The following is a 19907-nucleotide window of genomic DNA, read 5'->3' as shown; positions in this document are numbered from 1 at the left end:
TTGTGGGCCCAGTTAAATTGAGTGAGCAAGGATTGAGCTTGCTTAAAAAACAGGACTGGAATCTGGATCGGGAGAGCTTGGAAAAGATAAGTAAATTTAGGGAGTATGTTCATTTTAATGAGATTGCATCTGCTGAACCAGGAATGGAGGCCAGAATGCCACCCGTGAAGCAAACTGCGGATCTTAGTGACAAGGGGTGGGGGGAAGTTCAACATAAACGTACGCGCGATGTCCGGTGGAATGTAAGTACGTGAGTATATCTTACTTATCCATGCCAGCATCCGTTCACTCAGACCTATATGGCGAAGGACCGAGAACATTAATGTCCATTTGACCCGATCAAAAGCCTTCTCGGCATCAGTACTCATGAAAAGACAAGGGGTCCCAGATGACTTTGCTTTACGGATCAGGGTAAGCACCTTAGTGGTGTTGTCCCTATCTTCCCTGGTGGGAATAAAACCTAACTGGTCAATATCAGTACTCATGAAAAGACAAGGGGTCCCAGATGACTTTGCTTTACGGATCAGGGTAAGCACCTTAGTGGTGTTGTCCCTATCTTCCCTGGTGGGAATAAAACCTAACTGGTCAATATGTATAAGGGACTACAAGTGATGTGCCAATCACGTGGCGAGGAGTTAGAGAATAGTTTTAGGACCGAATTTTGGAGGGAAATGGGTCTGTAGCTCCCACATAGGCCTGGGTCTTTGCCCTCCTTAGGTATCAACGAGATGTGGGCTCTAAGGGTATCCTCAGGAAAATCCCCATTCGAGCTCAGAGTATTAAATAAATTCACCGAGCGCGGGCCGAGAATAGGGAGGAAGGTCTTAAAGTATTGTGCGGTATATCCGTCAGGGCCCGGAGCCTTACCCACCTTCGGAGGTCCCACGGCCGTCTGGACTTCTTCCAGTGTGATCGGGTCCTCCAAGTACTCCCGTGATTCCGATGAGAGGGTTGGTAGACCAGAACCGGTTACATATCTGTCTATATTGTCCTGTCCAGACCCTGAATCGGGCAGGTTGTAGAGATCAGAGTAACATTTTTCAAAGACTTCGACTATTTGGGTTGGGGTAGAGGCCCTCTGGCCATTCTCATCTATCAACTGTGGTATGTAAGAGCCAGATTTCAACTCCTTTACCGACCTGGCTAAGATTTTTCTGCATTTGTCCTCTGACTCCTACGTCAGTTTACGACAAAACTGGAGTGCCGCTTTCGCTTTATAATGGAGTAGGACAGCAATATGGGTATGGAGTGTCCCCAATTCAATCTCTAAGGTCCGTAAGGGGGTATGTTTATGTTTCGCTTCCACAGAGGCAAGTTCACGAAACAGATTAGCAAGCTGTTCCTTCCGTGTTCGTTTGATGCGCGCCCCGTGCCTGATAAGTACCCTGCGGAGTACTGACTTGTGAGCCTCCCAAATTATCCCCGGGTCACAGTCCTGCTTTAGTTTTCTTGGAAATAAAGGTCCAATTCCCTGGTCACATCTGCTAAAACTTCCGGTATCTGGAGCAGGCTCTCATTAAGGTGCCAGAATAGAGACCTAGGTGAGGGGTAGGGAGCGAGGAGCAAGAGGCAGAAGTGTCAACCGATGGCGAAAGGGGACATTAAAGTCCCCACCTAATATCAATTGGCCCTCCCGAAAGTCACATCATCTGTGCAGGGTAGTTCTGAGGAACGTGTCTTGGTGATCATTGGGAGCGTACACAGTGGCAAATGTAAAAAGGCGCTCTCCAATGTGGCCCCTAAGAAAAAGATATTGGCCCCCAGGGTCCACCAGAGAATCCTGGAGAACCCAGGGGAGCCTGCTAGAGATCAGAATGGAGAGGAGGGGTTAGTAGAGTGGTAGACCTTAGGGAAGGATCTCGACCATAGAAAGGGCAGGCTAGTATTTTTAAAATGTGTTTCTTGTATAAAGGCCACATCAGTACAGGATGTGTTCAGTTCTCACAGGAGGATCCACCGTTTTTCAGGGGAGTTCAGTCCCTTAACGTTTAGAGAGGTGACCTTGACTGAGTCTGCCATCGCTCCTCGGGGAGGGGGGGGGGGACATCAGAGAAAAGCAAAGAAAGTTGAACCAAGGTAGGTTTTGGGTAGGTAATGCATGGTGGGAACTAAGGGGGAGAAAGGAAGGGCAAATGCAAGGAAAGGTAAAGGGAAAAAGAGGCCGGGCACCTCAACCCCAGGGGGAGAGGGAAATTAAGGGTTGTCCGCACTCAACAGTACAGGAAGGGTATACTAAAACAGCACAATTATGCTATAGCGCTTACCAGATGTACACTGGGTTTAACGCGCTGTCCTACTTGGGTAATTGGGTAGACAGGTTGGAGAGGGAGCCCCCGAATCCTAGTCCCCCCAGCCCCGGCAGTGGTAAATGTCACGTCTGATACCGGTATGCAAATAAAAGACAATCAGTAACATCAAAGAAACAAAAAACAATAGTATAACCAAAACAGAGGTAGAGCATATAACTGTTAGCACTGAGGGGTCTCCTCGGCTCGCCCTAAACGTAGGCATGCACGAGGGAGCCCGTCACAACAGAAAAGGCATCACAGAATGGGATCCACCACCCCCCGTCCCATACCCCTAAAGTACATGCAGTCCCCAAACAAATGCCTTTCTCCCTTTGGCAGATTGTCCTCTCCTTACCCCCGCTCCCCCGTCCACGCCCCGGGGGGAAAAGGGGCAGGGAAGGGGGGAAAGGGGGAGTGGAAGGGGGGAAAGGGGGAGTGGAAGGGGGAAAGGGGGAGGGAAAGGAGGGAAGGGAAGGGTGGGAAGGGGGGGAAGGGAGGGGGGAAACAGGGGAGAGGGGACAAACATGCAGAAATGTCAAGTCCTTTAGCGCACTCCCACCAGCAAACACCCGGACCCCATAAATTTCAACTCCTCCCCTCCATGGTCACCACATCAAGATGAAAGAGAAGCAGCCCTGGTCGGTGCATGGAAAATCCGGCAGGCAAGGGGCTGGGGCCACCATCCCTCCATCCAATGGGAGACTTCACCCGAGCAGCAGTCCTGGGGCCCGCCAATTAGTGTCTCTCCTGCATCTCCAGAGGGAGGCTGGGACTGCCCAAACAGTAAGGGGTAAATCCTCCAGGGGGGTCCAGAGTCACCCTGGAGGGAAGCAGTGTCTCGTACCAATAGGCTCAATAAATAAGTCATCCAGGGTCCCCGAAAGCTGCAGAAGGCAATGTCAGCAAAGAGTAGGTGGGAGCCAGAGGGGGGGACAAGGGGCGCATCCAGGGGGAGGGGACACATATGCGGGAATGTCAAGCCCTTCCAGTACAGCGCATTAGGTATCACTCAGACCCCCCAAAGTGCAACTCCCCCATCTAAGGTGAAGACTCCAGAAGGGAAGATGAGCCGCCCTGGTCTGTACATGAAAGAACCTGCTGCCAAGGGGTTGGGGCCATCATCCCTTCCTCCAATGGGAGATGCCACCGGAATGAAAGCCCCGTGTCCTGTCAAGTGGTGCCCCTCTGACAATGTCGTTGTGGTATACAGTGACTACAAGTAGTATTCAACCCCCTGCAGATTTAGCAGGTTTGATAAGATGCAAATAAGTTAGAGCCTTCAAACTTTAAACAAGAGCAGGATTTATTAACAGATGCATAAATCTTACAAACCAAAAAGTTATGTTGCTCAGTTAAATTTTTATAAATTTTAAACATAAAAGTGTGGGTCAATTATTATTCAACCCCTATGTTTAATATTTTGTGGAATAACCCTTGTTTGCAATTACAGCTAATAATCGTCTTTTATAAGACCTGATCAGGCCGGCACAGGTCTCTGGAGTTATCTTGGCCCACTCCTCCATGCAGATCTTCTCCAAGTTATCTAGGTTCTTTGGGTGTCTCATGTGGACTTTAATCTTGAGCTCCTTCCACAAGTTTTCAATTGGGTTAAGGTCAGGAGACTGACTAGGCCACTGCAACACCTTGATTTTTTCCCTCTTGAACCAGGCCTTGGTTTTCTTGGCTGTGTGCTTTGAGTCGTTGTCTTGTTGGAAGATGAAATGACGACCCATCTTAAGGTCCTTGATGGAGGAGCGGAGGTTCTTGGCCAAAATCTCCAGGTAGGCCGTGCTATCCATCTTCCCATGGATGCGGACCAGATGGCCAGGCCCCTTGGCTGAGAAGCAGCCCCACAGCATGATGCTGCCACCACCATGCTTGACTGTAGGGATGGTATTCTTTGGGTCGTATGCAGTGCCATCCAGTCTCCAAACGTCACGTGTGTGGTTGGCACCAAAGATCTCGATCTTGGTCTCATCAGACCAGAGAACCTTGAACCAGTCTGTCTCAGAGTCCTCCAAGTGATCATGAGCAAACTGTAGACGAGCCTTGACATGGCGCTTTGAAAGTAAAGGTACCTTACGGGCTCGTCTGGAACGGAGACCATTGCGGTGGAGTACGTTACTTATGGTATTGACTGAAACCAATGTCCCCACTGCCATGAGATCTTCCCGGAGCTCCTTCCTTGTTGTCCTTGGGTTAGCCTTGACTCTTTGGACAAGCCTGGCCTCGGCACGGGAGGAAACTTTCAAAGGCTGTCCAGCCCGTGGAAGGCTAACAGTAGTTCCATAAGCCTTCCACTTCCGGATGATGCTCCCAACAGTGGAGACAGGTAGGCCCAACTCCTTGGAAAGGGTTTTGTACCCCTTGCCAGCCTTGTGACCCTCCACGATCTTGTCTCTGATGGCCTTGGAATGCTCCTTTGTCTTTCCCATGTTGACCATGTATGAGTGCTGTTCACAAGTTTGGGGAGGGTCTTAAATAGTCAGAAAAGGCTGGAAAAACAGATAATTAATCCAAACATGTGAAGCTCATTGTTCTTTGTGCCTGAACTACTTCTTAATACTTTAGGGGAACCAAACAGAATTCTGTTGAATTGAGGGGTTGAATAATAATTGACCCTCTGAATAAACTTTTCACTATTTAAAAAAAAATTAAACAAAGAAATAACATTCTTTTTTGCTGCAGTGCATTTCACACTTCCAGGCTGATCTACAGTCCAAATGTCACAATGCCAAGTTAATTCCGAATGTGTAAACCTGCTAAATCTGCAGGGGGTTGAATACTACTTGTAGGCACTGTATGTGGAGCATCCAGGGAGAGGCAGGGACCACCCAAACAGTGAGGGGTAAAGCCTCCAAGGGGGACCGGTGTCAGACAGGAGGATAGCTGTGTCTTGTACAAGTTGGTTAATTAGACAAGTCATCCAGTGTGTTTCTGTGAGCAGCGGAAAGAAAGGTCGGTAAGGATTATGAATGGGTGGGGGCCAGGGAGTGCATAAAACTGCCACCAGATGACCGGGGCAGAGAGGGCAAGGGGATGAAAGTCAGATCTGGTAGGTGGGGGCGGGGGTGAGGAGTGTCCCTCATATTACTCACATTGGCCATACCTTGAAGCTGAGCGCTCTGCATACCCAGGACGTTCTTCTGTATAATCTAGCCTATCTGTACACATTAGTCGGTTCTCTGTATACACTAGTCTGTCTGTATACACTAGTGTATACAGATAGGCTAGATTATACAGAAGAACGTCCTGGGTATGCAGAGATGGAGGCTAGGGTATACAGAGAGAGATGCTAGAGTATGCATACTTGCTAGTGTATACAGACGGACTAGTGTATACAGAAGACCGGCTAGTTTATATAGGGAGGCTAATGTGTGCAAAAGACAGGCTAGTGTATACAAATAGGCTAGATTATAGAGAAGAACATCTTGGGTATGCAGAGAGAGCGGCTGGGTTACACAGAGAGGCTGCTGTATGCAGACTTGCTAGTGTATACAGACGGACTAGTGTATACAGAGAGGCTTGGGTATACAGAGAGCTAATGTATAAAGAGCAGCTAGTGTATACAAAAGACATCCAAGGGTATACAGAGAGACTCGTGTATGCAGAAGACCGGCTAGTTTATACAGAGAGGCTAAAGTGTACAAAACACAGGCTAGATTATACAGAAGAACGTCCTGGGTATGCAGAGATGGAGGCTAGGGTATACAGAGAGAGAGTGAGGCTGGGTTACACAGAGAGGCAGGAGTATGCAGACTTGCTAGGGTATACAGAGAGCGAGGCTAGAGTATGCATACTTGCTAGTGTATACAGGTGGACTAGTGTATACAGAAGACCGGTTAGTTTATACAGAGAGGCAAATGTGTACAAAAGACAGGCTAGTGTATACAAATAGGCTAGATTATAGAGAAGAACGTCCTGGGTATGCAGAGATGGATGGCTAGTGTATACAGATAGGCTAGATTATACAGATAGGCTAGATTATACAGAAGAACGTCCTGGGTATGCAGAGATGGAGGCTAAGGTATACAGAGAGAGAGGCTAGAGTACGCATACTTGCTAGTGTATACAGATGGACTAGTGTATACAGAGGACCGGCTAGTTTATACAGAGAGGCTAATGTGTACAAAAGACAGGCTAGTGTATACAAATAGGCTATATTATAGAGAAGAACGTCCTGGGTATGCAGAGAGAGAAGTTGGGTTACAAAGAGAGGCTAGTGTATGCAGACTTGCTAGTGTATACCGGTGGACTAGTGTATACAGAGAGGCTTGGGTATACAGAGAGCTAATGTATAAAGAGATGCTAGTGTATACCGACGGACTAGTGTATACAGAGGACCGGCTAGTTTATACAGAGAGGTTGATGTGTAAAAAAGAAAGGATAGTTTATACAGATAGGCTAGATTATACAGAAGAACGTCCTGGGTATGCAGAGATGGAGGCTAGGGTATACAGAGAGAGAGAGCGAGGCTGGGTTACACAGAGAGGCAGGAGTATGCAGACTTGCTAGTGTATACAGATGGACTAGTGTATATAGTAAACCGGCTAGTTTACACAGAGAGGCTAATGTGTACAAAAGACAGGCTAGTGTATACAGATAGGCTAGATTATACAGAGGAAGGTCCTGGATATGCAGAGATGTAGGCTAGGGAATCCAGAGAGAGACTGTGTTACACAGAGAGGCTAGAGTATGCAGAAGACCGGCTATTTTTTTTTTTACAGATAGGCTTGTGTATACAGAAGACAGTCTGGGGAATTCAGTGAGGCTAGTGTATGCAGAGAGGCTGGGACACCGAGACTATTGTAAAAAGAAGGCAGGCTAGTGTATATAGATTACGGGCACCTGTATACAGAAGACAGAGAGGCTAGTCTATATTGAGTGGCTGGTGTACACAGAGAGATTAATGTATACAGAAAAGCTAGCGTGTAAAGAAGACAGGACTTTATTTTTTGCTAATGCAACTACTTTTGAAACATATAAAGTGCTTTTTTCATATTTTGGTGCTGCTAAAAAGTGGTGTGTTGTCAGTGGTGATATCAATGTGACAGTTAATGTGGAGAACTACAACTATTCAAAATAGAGCAAAAGAGTGCTAAGTTTATTTTGTTAAGTCATTGACTGATAGACGTTAAGTAATTGGCCGTTATTGGTTTGGCAGTACATGGTTTATTTTGATGTAAGATAGTTTTATTCTCTACTTATAGCCGAGTTTTAGACGACTTTATTATTAGCATTATTCGCATTATTCATATATATTATGCAGAGTGTAAGTATTGCAGTGAGACGATATTGCTTTTAAAAGATTTGTATTATTATACATAGCATTGTTAGCAGACCAATAGGACAATTTACATTGCTTAATATTGCAGAGCGTAATTTATCAGGAAAGAGATCCAAAGCGTTAGTTGCAGTAGCTTCATAAAACTGAGATATCGTTGCATTACTCTAAATTTAAAAGTTGTTCCGGTAGCACTGAAAAGACGATATTAGATGAGTGATCTACACATTTCGTTTACTATTTCACTATACCGGCTAAATGTTAATATGTGCTGCGTGTAAGGTAGAAATTAGATGGTTTAGTGTGAGCTGGTTTACCAGGATTTAGAGATAGTAATCTGTTTATACTAGTAATAAATATAGCAAAATAACTATAACGGGTTTAAGTGGAAATACACGAAATAACAGCAACAACGTGTGTAGGTTTTTATCAATCAAGTTAATTACGTGTCAGCAGCTAAATATTCTGCAATAGCAGAGATTAAGTATTGCAGTCGAAATGAGATCGGAAGCGTTAGTTGCAGTAGCTCCAAAATGACTGAGAAATCATTTCATTACTCTAAATTTAAAAGTTATCCCGGTAGCACTGAGTGGACTGATATTAGATGAGTGATCGTTCTAGTACAAATTCAGTTTCCTATAGCAGAGAGATACCAGTTACTGTGAGACGAGTAATTAAACTGTTCACGGTAGCATTGCATTACTCTTAACATGTGCAGCGTGTAAAGAAGCAATAAGATGGTTTTGTATTATCCTAAAATTAGCAGTATACGTAATAAAGGTGAGTAGGTAACCTGGATTTAGACATAGCAAACTCTATAATCTAATTTAGCAAAATTAGAAAGGATAATATTGAGACAGTATATACAGGTAGAGTTTAAGTGGAAATACACAAAATATCTAGCTTACCTTTACATTGTTCAATAGAGCGTTGCAAAGTAATACCAAGGCAAAATGTCGGAATAGCAATTAGATGAGATGATTGCTGTAATCATGAAATATCAGCAACGACTAGGTTTCTATCGGATGAGAAAGTATAATAACTGGCAAAGTATGACATGGCAAAGAGACAAATTGCATTAGAGATGTGAGATGGACATGAAATGTCAATCCCCATTGGTTACTTACATGTAAACGCGGCTACATACAGCAAAGTGTGAGCTAAGCAGCTAAAGGGTATTTAAGAGTAAATTGACGTAGCTTGAAAATTCCAACGTGTAAATCGTTCCATGAATTATGCTACGCACGAAGACGGCTTACACTGACTGTTTTCCGTTTCCACTGGTCATCGGCATAATGTATCAGTAACCATGAACATTAATAGTGATAGACAGCTTACATTAGGATGTATGCATGATGTGAATTTAAAATGAATGTAAAATAGTTGCATTATGTGTTATTAATGTAACCAAACTGTATTGCTTTGCTTTGCTACTGCAACCACTTCTTGCCGCTGTTAAAAAATGTGTTGCAAGTGTTATGTGTTACAAATGGTTATCAGTGTGACAGTTAATGTGGAGAAGAAGTAATACACAAAATAGAGTCAGAAAGAGAATCCTATTGCATAGAGGTAGCGAGAGATGGTTGCATTAATCTTAATGTGCAGTGTGTAAAAGGTTTTAAAAAGATGGTTTTGTGTGACTTTTGCTTTAACGTAAAATTAGCTGTAGACTTTATAACTTGTTACAATGATTTAGAGATAGTAATCTCTATAAAATAATAATAATAAGTATAGCAAAACAAATTAGGAAAATTTTGAGGCAGTATGTATAGGTCGAGATATAGTGAATACACAAAAGGGATCAAGGGATAGTAGCAAAGTCAAGGGATAAATGCAAAGGTACTCTATTTAACAGTAAATTGACGTAGCTTGCAAATTTCAACGTGTCAATCGTTCCATTAATTTTGCTGCGCACGAAGACGGCTTACACTGACTGTTTTCCGTTTCCACTGGAAAGAGAATCCTATTGCATAGAGGTAGCGAGAGATGGTTGCATTAATCTTAATGTGCAGTGTGTAAAAGGTTTTAAAAAGATGGTTTTGGGGGGGCGTGGCCTGACGCGAATGGCGGCGGACGTGTAGTTGAGGAGCTCCCGCCGGTCACGGAGCAATCCGTCGCCATCCACCTGCCAACGAGCACAATCTGCCCAGAAAATTGTTGCGCCCGGTCCGCGCTGTGCCGCCACGGGGTCCTGGACGATTTTCCCTCGGAATTGAGGCCTCCAGCCGCCCGGACCTGCCACTAGTTTCTCCGCCGGCCGCCGCCATCTTGGGCCTCCGGGATCGCCTGAAGCCATCGGAGCCACGCCGGCGGGTGAGGTAAGGGGCTGTCATCGGTCCCCTCCAGTTGTCTCCCCCCCCCGCCCGGATCCTATTTGGGGTGGTTTCGAGCTTCCGCGGCCCTCGGGGGGCCCGCGGCCGGCCCCGGCCTAATGCGGCCTACTGAGGCCTGAGGATCCCCAGGGTTTCCTGCAACTGCTGCCCAGAAACGTGCTCCGCGGATGTTTTGGCTCGCATCTGCGGTCTGCCTGCTTGAAAACCCCCCCTCACGGAGGATTGCTTTAGTAGACTTATCTCTCTGCTTGTGGTCCCCCATCCACCTTTGATTGTGACCCCAGCCTGCTCTCCTGGTCCACTACTCCAGGCATCCCCTGCAGCCCTCTGCACACAGACTCTGCTCTGGCTCCCTTGTCTATTCATTTACTCTACTGCAGCAGGGGACTGACCACTTTACATTCCTTCTACCTGGATGACCCTTTAATCCTCTCAGATACTCAGCCACTATACCCCACAGAATTGCTACGGCGGGGGTCACCTTGATCTATCTCAAGATTGTACCTATAGAACCACGTTCTGCTTTATATGCAAGCCCCCCTGAATGATCTGGACTTTCACCTCTAAAGACCTGCCCCCACGTATGGAGAGGTAGGTCGGGCCTATACTCAGCTCCTGGCTCCCCCGGCCCTTCTTTCGGACAGTAAACCGGACTATACACAGCACCATGGGGAAAGACAAGCCCAAAGCACACAAGAGTGGCAATAACCGTCACCCGGGAGGGGATCTCGATGATTATTTTGGCCATGGACGGTCGTCCTCTCAGCACCGACCGGCATCCAAAGGGACGCCGGCCCCTCCATCCCCGGCACGCTCTGAATCAGCTCTGCAGTCTCAGGTGCGTCCCCACAGCCTGCTCTCACACTCTGAGGACACTGCCCTCTCCCCCAGGCTTACCAGAAGCCGCTCTAATGCCTCCCTAGGATCGGGGGATGGATGGGACATGGAATCGCAGATTAGATCTCTGCACAGCTACATGAGGTCTCTACCCACCAAAGCTGACTTTGAACACTGTGTACTCCGGATCGAGGAAACATACCGCAAGGAAATCTCTGACTTGAGAAAAGATGTGGGGGTGCGCTTTGATGATGTGGATAGCACAGTAGATAGCCTGCGGGACACTGTACAATCACATGATCGGATCCTCAATACCCACACTGTCCTGCTTCAGCAGCTCTCATACCAACAGGACGACCTCGAAAATCGCAGTCGCCGCAACAACATCCGTATACGGGGGATACCCGAGTCGGTTGACCCCAAAAACCTGCCTGCAGCTGTGACGACTATCTTCAACCAACTGCTCCAACGACCCAAGGATGACCCGATCGAATTGGACCGGGTGCACCGTACATCGGGTCCCCGTACCCCTGACCCCTCCTTCATTCGTGACACGTTGTGCCGTGTCCATTTCTACAAAATAAAGGAGAACATTATGAGGGCCGCCAGCACGCAGCAGTCGATCCTCTTTAATGACGCACCCATCATGCTCCTTCCTGATCTCTCTCGCCAAACACTGGCTTTGCGGAAATCCCTACGACCCCTCACGCAACTCCTGCAAGCAAGACAGATCAAATACCAATGGCGTTTCCCGTTCCATCTTCGAGTGCACCACGCGGGTAAAACCGCTGTATTTCGTACGTTGGGGGACCTGCCTACATTTCTTAGTACGCTTGAACTGCCCCAAGTTGCCCTGCCTGACTGGCCGTTTGCACCGACCACTCCAGGTCTACCCTACACCCCGCAATGGCAGAAGCAAGGACGCAAGCGCACCACTCGGTCCCCGCAGCTTCAGGATCCCAACGACTGACCCGATCCAGTGGGCCCCCCGGGCCTGTTTTCTCCTCCCGCCGCTGGGGCCTTCCCCTGTGATGGCCTTGGACCCGTATGGGTCGAATATCTCACATGTTGATTAACCCTTTTGTTTACAGGTTTTTTGCATATCTTTTACAACCCCCGTTGCTGTGTTCCCCTCCCCCCTTTCCCTATAGTTGGGGTTATCCGTTGTGCTGATAGTTCCTGGACTGATCTCAAGACTTGTCTTTGCAACCCACTGTATACAACGGTCCCCTCCGTGTTGCCCTTGACATACTTTATGATTATTGTTTTGTTTAATCTGATCCCTTTGTTGGGCCTATTGCATGTTCTTCCCCCTATGACTCATAGATGTTCTCTATTTTATGCCGGTTTACAATTGCATTTATTGATGACCACTAAGATGTTTATGCTTACTATGTTCTTTAGTTTACTCTTTAGGTCGCAACTGATACTGGTTTACCCATGGGGCCGGGGTGCTGGGAGCTGCCCGACTCTGTGTTTTTATCCCACACTCCCCCCCCCCCCCCCCTTTACGGGGTTTTTTTTTTTTTTTTTTTTTGTGCGCCCCACGGTGATCCTATGATCACTGTGCGATGCACTGATTTGTGCCTTTATGACAGGCTTCTTTTCTTTGTAATGTTTGCCTTTTGGAGCCACCTAGTGGCCTTTTTTATTTTTATTTTTATTTTACTTTTCTTGCCTACTCCTCTTTTCTGCCTGACCTACTGGGCCCGTCTCCTATCACTGATGTTTCTAAATGCCCTGTTTCATGTCCCCCTGCTTATTGTGCTGGGAACGGGTTACCATACCTGCCACTGTTGTTACTACTTATGCAAGGTTGTCATACTGTTCTTTCTCTCTATTCTTTCTTTTCTTCTCCCCTTCACCTTCTCTCTGCCTTTACCCTCCCACCCCTCCCCCCCTCCCTTACCTCCCCTGTACATCCTCTATTCCTGTTCCTTACCCCAATGGGGTTTGCCCATAGTGTCACTTATCCTATTGATCCCGAGCTCCACCCTAATGATCCCCCATGGCTAGTGACGATTCGATAACTTTTGCTTCCTTTAATTGTAGGGGTTTCAACACTCCCGAGAAGCGGAGCCAGACACTTTACCATTTTCACAAAAAGCACGCGAAAATTCTGTTGCTCCAGGAAACACATTTTCGAGCTGGAGCTATTCCGGCACTGCGCAATAGGTACTACCCTCAATGGTTCCACAGTGTTAATCCGCAGGCCAAATCCAAGGGGGTGTCTGTTGCCTTTCATAAATCTTTTAACCCGGAGGTCCTGGACTCTCTCATAGACGATTCAGGCCGCTATGTATTTTTGAAATTGAAACTAAACGATTTTCTCTTTACAGTAGCTAACGTTTACGTGCCGAACGTGGGCCAGGCTCGGTTCCTCTCTTCAGTCCTCACCAGACTATCCTCCTTTGGAGGGTCGGCTTTTATTGTTGGAGGTGATCTCAATGTTGCCCTCTCCCCATCCGCAGACACATCCTCGGGTAAGTCTTCTGTACCTTGCTCCACCTTGACACGTATTAAATCACTCCTCCATTCCTCCCATCTGGTGGATGCCTGGCGAGTCCAGCATCCCACGGAAAGGGATTACAGTTATTTTTCAGTCTCACACAACTCCTACAGTAGATTGGACCACTTTCTCATATCGCAATCACTTCTAGACACGCCTCTCCAAACGGCGATCGGTAACCTCCTATGGTCCGATCATGCCCCCGTCTATCTGACTCTAGTCCGCCCCCCTGTTGCCCGCCGGGGGGCGAGCTGGAGGCTTAATGACAATCTGCTGCGGGACACCGTGTGCGTGGCGGATGTCTCCAAAGTCATTAAAAATTTCATAGGTGACCACTCCGCGGACACAACCTCCCCTTTGAACCAGTGGGACACACTCAAATGTGTGATCCGGGGTACCCTCATACAACACGGCTCCCGCCTTAAGAAGGCCCGCGCTCATGATATACGCAAACTCCTTTCTACCATAGCGGACCTTGAATCCCTTCATAAAAAAGACCTGGACCCTACGGTTTTTGTCCGGCTTTCCAACGCCCGCAGAGACTTGCTACAGCTCTTAGACGCGCACTCCCTCATTGCCCGGGATAAAGCGCGGAATCACTTCTACTCCCTGGCGAATAAATGTGGTAAACACCTGGCCAGAACTATTCACCCTAGACCCCCACGACATTCTATCCCCTTTATCGTCCAATCGGACCTTAGGAAAACGTTTAACACCTCCGGGATATCTGAATCCTTCCGGCAATATTATTCACAGCTTTATAACCTCCCGCGTGCAAACCCCTCCGATCGGTCCCCCCCCTCTCCCGACCCCACACAGGATTATATTATGGAAACTGCTCTACCCACTATTGATGATGCAGACGCGACATCCCTAGATGAGCCCCTAACTACTTCTGAATTTCTGCAGGCCATCAAAGCCCTTAAAGTGGGCAAATGCCCGGGTCCTGACGGCTTTACACCCCGGTTCTACAAGACATTTGCCCCACAACTTGCACCCCTTCTGACAAAGGCCTTTAATTCGGTAGACAGTCTTAACCTCCCCTCCAAGGAATCTTTATCTGCCAACATCTCTATTATCCCTAAACCAGGCAAGGACCCATCCCAATGCAGCAGCTATCGACCCATATCCCTGCTCAACATAGATATTAAGCTATTTGCGAAAGTTCTGGCTACCCGTCTGTCCCCTTTATTGCCTAAAATTATTCACAACGATCAAGTGGGTTTTGTCCCTGGCAGAGAAGCGAGGGACAACACCTCCAAGACGATACATCTTATCTCCCTGATCCAACGTAAAGGCCTGAAAGCTTGCCTTTTATCTTTTGACGCTGAAAAGGCCTTCGATAGGGTCAGCTGGAGGTTCCTACAGCTGTCTCTACAACAACTTGGCATCGGAACTCCCTTCATCTCTAAAGTTATGTCCCTATATTCACGACCCTCGGCTACGGTCCTAGTCAACGGTACCACATCAGCCCCCTTTGACATTGCAAACGGTACCCGCCAGGGCTGCCCCCTGTCCCCCCTCCTCTTTGTCATTGTTATTGAACATTTAGCCTGTGCCATACGACAAAACCCCTCCATTCTAGGTATCCACACTCCGTCTGCGCATCACAAACTTTCCCTGTATGCTGATGACCTCCTTGTGTACCTTCAGAATCCGCACACCTCCCTACCATCCCTACTCAGAGAATTTAAACGTTTTGGTACCCATAGTAACTTCAAGATCAACATTACTAAGACTGAAGCCCTTAACATATCCCTCACCCCCTCCACACTGTCCCTTCTAAAATCCAATTTCTCATTTAAATGGCAGACCAAGGGGATTTCTTATCTAGGGGTTATTATACCCTCCAACCTAGCTAACCTGTTTTCCCTGAACTATATTCCCCTGCTTAACCGTATACGGAAGGACCTTGAGGAATGGGGGGGGTCTCCCTTGCCCTGGTTCGGAAGGATTAATATCCTAAAGATGGACATCCTGCCCAAGCTCCTGTATTTATTTCAAACCATCCCCATCCAAGTCCCCAAATCATTTTTCATCTCCCTGCGTTCGATAGCCATCAGATTCATGTGGAACAGGGGCCTCCCCAGAGTTAAATTTAAACTGCTTACACTCCCGAAGACTATGGGGGGAACAGGCCTCCCTGACTTTGAGACTTACCATGCAGCTGCTCATATGACTCGCATCATAGAATGGTTCCCCCGTCCTCCTTGCAAGGCCTCGGTGGCCGTTGAACAGGACCTTTCTCCTGTGGATCTCTGAGCTCTTCTATGGGGATACAATCAGGACTACTCTAGTATGACATCCTTATCCCCATTGACCTTGGCCTCCTTGAAATTATGGTATAAGACAGGGCTAAACACCACCCTTTCCTCTGATCCGGGCCCCCTGACGTCCCTCTTTGACCATCCTGCTTTACCACAAAGTACAGGGGCAGCCTCCCTAGGACCCTTTAGGCGTGCGGAGTGGCCGCAAGCTCACACATTTGTGCATCCCTCTCAGGGGACCCCGGTCCCCCTGGCAGACTCTGGAGATTGGCTCACGGCCCTACAGGTGTCCGCATTTACCAAACGCCTACACTCCTCCTCTCAAATACACCGCAAGCTTACCGACTTTGAGGTGTTGTGCTCGCTCCCAGAAGCCCCCAAACACCTGCTATCCTCCTTATATAACTTACTACAGACTTTAGCGCATGATCAGCTCCCACCTTATACTAGGCTGTGGTCTGCGGATTTGGGTGAAGACATCACTGTGCCGGACTGGCAAACTTCTTTCCACTTCACACACAAGTCGACCATCTCCTGCTACTCTCAAGAGAAGAACTATAAGCTGCTGTCCAGATGGTACAGAGACCCTGCTACTTTACACAAAATCTTCCCGTCTACGCCAGCCACCTGCTGGCGCTGTGAAGCCTCAGTCGGAACCTATCTACATGTCTGGTGGGACTGTGAGAGGATCCGCCCCTTCTGGACACAGGTTTTTGAATGTTATAATCTTCTAGCTGATACTCCAGTTCCTATCTCTCCGAAAATTGCATTACTCTCAATATTGCCCGGGTCTATTAAATCGCAGAGACAAAGATTGCTTCGTTTTTTTATGTCCTCTGCTAGGCAGCTGATACCTGCTTATTGGAAGACGACGACTACCCCCCCATTGTCACGGTGGGTATCCATTATGAATGACACCATGAGAATGGAGGAGATGTTGGCACTGGACAATGACACTTACACCAAGTTTATATCTCAATGGTCGATCTGGCTCCGCTTCTCTTCCTCTGACACCTTAATGGAACAAATTTTGAATGCATGAGGACGCTGTGGGCTCTCTCCTACCCTTCCCCCCCCTACCCGTATCCCTTCCCCTTCCCCCCTTTTCCCTCTCCTCTCATCTTGATATTCATTTTTCCCTGTATCACTCTGTTCCTCTTTCTTTTGCTCCTCTCTTCCCTTTCTTTTCTCTCTTTCTTTCTGTCTTCTTCGTAATGCTAATTACACGTTGTCTCATGTAGTAACCCATGAGTATTTTGTCCCTACTGTGGCCTTGTGGATCGGGAACAGGCTGTTTTCCCTGTTTTCCAAACTTTCCGACGGGGCCGACTGTGGTTGATAGTCGTTAGCCGTCCATTCATAAATGTAGTCCTGTTACTGTTCCTGCTTGTATTTGCTTCATGAAGGTTACTGTCTATTATTGTTTTTACTTGAAATGTTCAATAAATATATTTTCAACACTAAAAAGATGGTTTTGTGTGAATTTTGCTTTAACGTAAAATTAGCTGTAGACATTATAAATATGGTTAGGTTTACAAAGATTTCGAGTTAGTAATCTCTATAATATAATAATAATAAGTATAGCAAAACAAATTAGGAAAAATATTGAGGCAGCATAGATAGGTCGAGATAAAGTGAATACACAAAAGGGATCAAGGGATAGTTGCAAAGTCAAGGGATAAATGCAAAGGTACTCTATTTAATAGTAAATTGACGTAGCTTGCAAATTCTAACGTGTAAATCGTTCCATTAATTTTGTTACGCACGAAGACGGCTTACACTGACGGTTTTCCGTTTCCACTGGAAAGAGAATCCTATTGCATAGAGGTAGCGAGAGATGGTTGCATATGGCAGAAAGACGGCTTACACTGCTTTTCTCACATTTTGCTGCGGTAAAAAGAAATGTTTTGTCACTGTGTTTTAACTGTGACAGATAAGGTGGAGAAAAAGAAGTAATACAGTACATGACAGCTGATACTGGTTGAGTAATAAAACTGTTTTATTAAGATGTAAGACTAGTTTTATTCTCTACATATAGGCTTTTCAGAGAGTTATATAATATAGGCGACCAATAGGACATTTAAATGGCTTAATATTGTAGGGAGGAAGTATCGCAGTTCAAAGGTAAGAGATTGAAAGCTTAGCTTGAAAATGGCCGAGAAATAGTTGCGTTAGTCTAAATTTAAAGGATATGCCGGTACCAATGAGAAAGCTTATATTAGACTAGTTGATCTTTGCATTACACAATCCTATTATTATTATTATTATTATTATTATTATTATTAAGATCATAGTGCAGAGAGATACTCAGATAATGTCAGAGATACTCGGTCAATGTCAGAAAAGCAATAAAACTGTTTACATCGTTAGAGAGCGATAGTTACATTACTCTTAGTATGTGCAGCATGTCTGGTAGCAAATGAATGGTTTTGTGAACATTTTGCATTAAGGTACAATTAGCGGTAGAACTCATGGAAGTGAATAGATTTAAGCGGATTTTGAGATAGTACTCTCCATTTCTAATAAGAAATAAAGAAAAATAAGTCAGGATGGTGTGTCAGGACTGTCACATACTCACAGTTCCGGTACAAATATGCAAAATAGAGCAAAAGAGTACATGGTTTATTTTGATGTATGATAGTTTTATTGCATGCTTGATGTGGATGATTAAAATCGTGTAGTGATCTATATTTAGCATAAGAATGAAAAGGCATAACCTGGCAATGAGACAAACTCCATTAGAGATGTGAGCTAGATGAAATAATGAGATGTCTCTGTATAGCCCAGATTGTCTTCTGTTATCACTTAGCCTACCCTCTAAATTCACTAGCCTCTCTATATACACCAGTATGTTTACACTAGCCGGTCTTCTGCATACAATAGCCTGTCTTCGATATACACTAGCCTATGTTCTGAATACACTAGCCCGTCTTCTGTCTTCTGTATGCCCTAGCCTGTCTTCTGTATACATTAGTCTCTCTGTATAAACTAGCATCTCTGTATACCCCAAACTGTCTTCTGTAAAAACGTGTCTCTCTTTATAGCCTGTCTAGCCTTTCTTCTGTACACACTAGCTTCTCTGTATACACTAACCAGGCTAACCATTAGCCTCTCTGTGTACCCCAGCCTCATTGTTTACTCTAGCATCTCTGTATACTCAAGCCTATCTGCTTACACGAGTCTGTATTCTGTATTCACTAGCCTGTATTCACTAGCCTTATATATACTAGCTTCTCGCTTCTCTGTACACCCTTGCATCTCTGTACACTAGACTCTCTGAATACACTAAACCCTCAGTATACCACAGCCTGTCTTCTGTATACATTAGACTGTAAAAACTATCTAGAATACACCAGCCTGTCTTCTTTACCCAATAGACTCTCTGTATGCACTACTCAGTCTTCTGTATACACTGTCAGCTTTGATGTATACCCAAGCCTGTCTTCTGTATACACTAGTTTCTCTATATGCACTGTCCTTTCTGTATACTCTCGACCCTCTCTATACATTAACCTCTCTATATACACTAACATCTTTGTATATACTAGCCTCTCTTTAAATTAGCCTCTCTGTGTACCCCAGCCTCACTGTTTACTCTAGCATCTCTGTATACTCAAGCCTATCTACATACACGAGTCTTCTGTATTGTGAATTAACTAGCCTTTCTTCTGTATGCTGTAGTCTTCTATATATACCAGCTTCTCTGTACACTCTTGCATCTCTGTAAACACTGTGTAAACTAGCCAGTCTTATGTATACACTCGCCGACTGTATACACTAGACTCTCTGAATACACTAAACTCTCTGTATACCACAGCCTGTCTTCTGTATACACTAGACTGTAAAAACTAGCTAGAATACACCAGCCTGTCTTCTGTACCCACTAGACTCTCTGTATACACTACCCAGTCTTCTGTATAGAATGTCAGCTTTCATGTATACCCTTTCTGTATACACTAGCTTCTCTATATGCACTGTCCTTTCTGTATACACTCGACTCTCTCTATACACTAACCTCTCTATATACACTAACATCTTTGTATTTGTCTTTAAACTAGCCTCTCTGTGTACCCCAGCCTCACTGTTTACTCTAGCATCTCTGTATACTCAAGCCTATCTACATACACGAAACCTGTATTCTGTATTCACTAGCCTTTCTTCTGTATGCTGTAGTCTTCTATATATACCAGCTTCTCTGTACACCCTAGCACTGTAACAGTACTAGGTTCCTGTATTACAGAAACAGAACACCAGCAATAAGGTGTATACTGTGCAGGAGGCACACAACACCGACTCTAACTTCTGCACTGCAGATGCATGTATTGCAGAAATTGAACACCAGTAATAATATGTGTACTGTGCAGGAGGCACATAACACCCACTGTAACA

Source organism: Lithobates pipiens, unplaced genomic scaffold (assembly GCF_037356315.1).
Source record: "Lithobates pipiens isolate NorthernLeopardFrog02 unplaced genomic scaffold, aLitPip1_a1.2 Scaffold_30, whole genome shotgun sequence".
Classification (NCBI taxonomy): Eukaryota; Metazoa; Chordata; class Amphibia; order Anura; family Ranidae; genus Lithobates; species Lithobates pipiens.
This window is presented reverse-complemented; position numbering follows the sequence as displayed.